Source organism: Rattus norvegicus, chromosome Y (genome assembly GCF_021556685.1).
Source record: "Rattus norvegicus strain SHRSP/BbbUtx chromosome Y, alternate assembly SHRSP_T2T, whole genome shotgun sequence".
NCBI lineage: Eukaryota > Metazoa > Chordata > Mammalia > Rodentia > Muridae > Rattus > Rattus norvegicus.
Window position 1 is genome coordinate 71,200,158 of NC_141555.1, and position 2,734 is coordinate 71,202,891.

The 2,734-nt window shown below is 36.5% G+C and overlaps 1 pseudogene; it reads left to right on the forward strand.

Moving 5' to 3' along the window:
- The first annotated feature begins 1,981 nt into the window (after positions 1-1,981).
- Positions 1,982-2,393, forward strand: LOC108353370 (ubiquitin-60S ribosomal protein L40 pseudogene; annotated as a pseudogene).
- The last annotated feature ends 341 nt before the right edge of the window (positions 2,394-2,734 follow it).

The following is a 2,734-nucleotide window of genomic DNA, read 5'->3' on the forward strand; positions in this document are numbered from 1 at the left end:
AACAAACGAATAAATTTAATTGAGAAAAAACAAAATACTTTCCAAAGAATATATTGTTATCATTTCAGATACACACACACACACAGACACACACACAGACACTCACTCTCTTTCTCTCTCTCTCTCTCTCTCTCTCTCTCTCTCTCTCTTATGTATCAATTTTTTTAAACGAACATGAATACAGATCTTTAATATCTGTTATATTTCTTACACCCAGGAGACAAAGAAGAAAACAGTATCAACATGCCTTCCAGAGCTCTGATGTCTGGGTGCCCTCAGTACTGACATATTGCCTAAACGGAAAAAAAAAAGAGCATTCAAACCCAAACTAATTCTTCTCATTAAAAACATATTTAGTCAATTTTAAAAAAATCACATTTAAGAATAATGTTAAAATAATATATAATATATTATGGACTGTACACCACCTTAATAGATGAATTTCCGTTTCTTCAGTTTTCTGATAGAATGTTAAATCACTTCTAAGAATAGCATAGCATTATTTCCTATTCTACATTCTAACCTTCTTCCTTTAAGATTATAATTTTATAAGATAAATCTGATTATACAATTTAGTTATGTGTAGTTTCACCTATTTATCTTCGATAAACTCCATTCTGCACAACTCTACAAATTTTATTTAATGAAACAATTACAATGACTACTACTACCCAATGTTGTTGATTAGTAATAAAACACAAGAGGTTTACAAGGATTTAGATTAATTCTCACAACACTATAGGGAAAAATTACTATCACCCACAACTTTTATATTAGTAATATAAGTTCAACAGCTGGTGAGTGCCCAAATTGGAATTTATTTCCAGTCAATCTGATTTCCAAGCTCTTAAATTATCATACTTGTTGTTATTAAAATCTCGTTGTACATAAAGAAGGGGAGGGGGAGGGATTAGGGGGATGTTGGCCCTTAAACCAGGAAAGGGAATAACACTCGAAATGTAAATAAGAAATACTCAAGTTAAAAAAATTAAATTAATTTAAAAAAAATAAAAAAAAATCTCGTTGTAATAAAATACCCACCTACCCATCCAAATAGAGCACACAAAACTAACACAGTTCCACTTGGTGAGATTTAATGGGAGAACAAGACAAGGGAAAGGGGCGAGAGAAAAAAGAGAAAAGAATGAAGAGAAGAGAGAGCATGAGGGCAGAAGAAATCTGCCTTTCATTTGGAATATGACATAACTACTCCCACGTGGAGTTGGGATTTGGACCAAAGGAATACTGGGAATGTAGGGCTGTTGCCATGTCAACAGTTACTAAATGGTGTCGCTGCTCAAGGCAATTCCTGATACCAACAATACTGCTGTTATAACTCGACATATTTCAAAAAGTAGTTCACAAAAAAACAAAGTCTATATACACAGGGAATTTTTCTTTCATCATTAGCTGTTACTAGTTCTGCCACATGACTATTATATTTATGGAGATGAAAGTAATTATTATCTCATAAGGAAAATTACTGACTTAGAATAACCAGAGATTGTTAATAAGGATTATTATAACCCAACTATTAGGATAACACTACTTTATAATAATATTGCTTCTAATAATCGCCCTGGTGTTCCAAAATATGATAGTACAGGTCCTAAAACTGCCACCCATTTCTACTTGTCTCAAGCTCTGGCCAAATCTTTCGTGCAATGTGACAGCCAATTCTGTGAACAACTGACTCATAAAAGGCCAGTGAAAGAAGAACACAGACTGGAAGCAATTTAAAAAAAAAGTATATTCAGTCCCAAATCAAAGGACACCTGCCTGTTAAGATAAAGGACGGAGCAAGCAGTGAAGATCCAGGTAAATATATTTAAAATGCAAATTATACCAGCCCTCAACAAACACCAAGAAGTCAACAAAATGATCTAAGTATTAAAAAGAAAAAACAAAACAAACAAAAAAACCCCAAAAACCCCAAACCACTCTTTCTTTTCAACAAGGTGGCCAAGTAGCAGATGCCAACATGCAGTTCTTCATGAAGACCCTAATGGCCAAGACCATTACTCTTGAGATCGAGCCCAGTGACACCATCAATAATGATCCAAGACAAGTAAGGCATCCCACCGACCAGCAGAGCTGATATTTGCTGGCAAACAATTGGAGGATGGCCACACCCTGTTCAACTACAACATCCAGAAAGAGTCCACCTTGTACCTGGTGTTGCATCTGCACAGTGGCATCATGGAGTCATCCCTTTGTCACCTTGTCCAGAATTACAATTGTGACAAGATGATCTGCCACAAGTGCTACTCATGCCTGCACACAGAGTAGTCAACTGCTACAAGAAGTTCGGCCACTCCAACAACCTGAGCCCCAAAGAAGAAGCTCAAATAAAGCTGGGGCCATACCTGGCCTGTGATCCTGTGACCACATAAAATCCACTGACTGGGGCAAAGAGAGAGAGAGAGAGAAAGAGAGAGAGAGAGAGAGAGAGAGAGAGAGAGAGAGAGAGAGAGAATGACAAAGAAAAATATCAAGCTGGGCACAGGACTTAAACCCTAGCATTCAGAGACAGAGGGCAGGCACATCTCTGTTAGTCTGAAGGCAGTCTGGTCTACAAAGTGAGTTCCAGGACAGACAGGACTATACAAAAAACCCTGACTCTAAAACAAAACAAAATTCTGACAATTAGCTTTCCTGTGTAAAACCGTTATGACTCTTTAGCATATCCAACAAAAATTCATGTATTGGTGGCAAGAAAATACACTGTTAACTA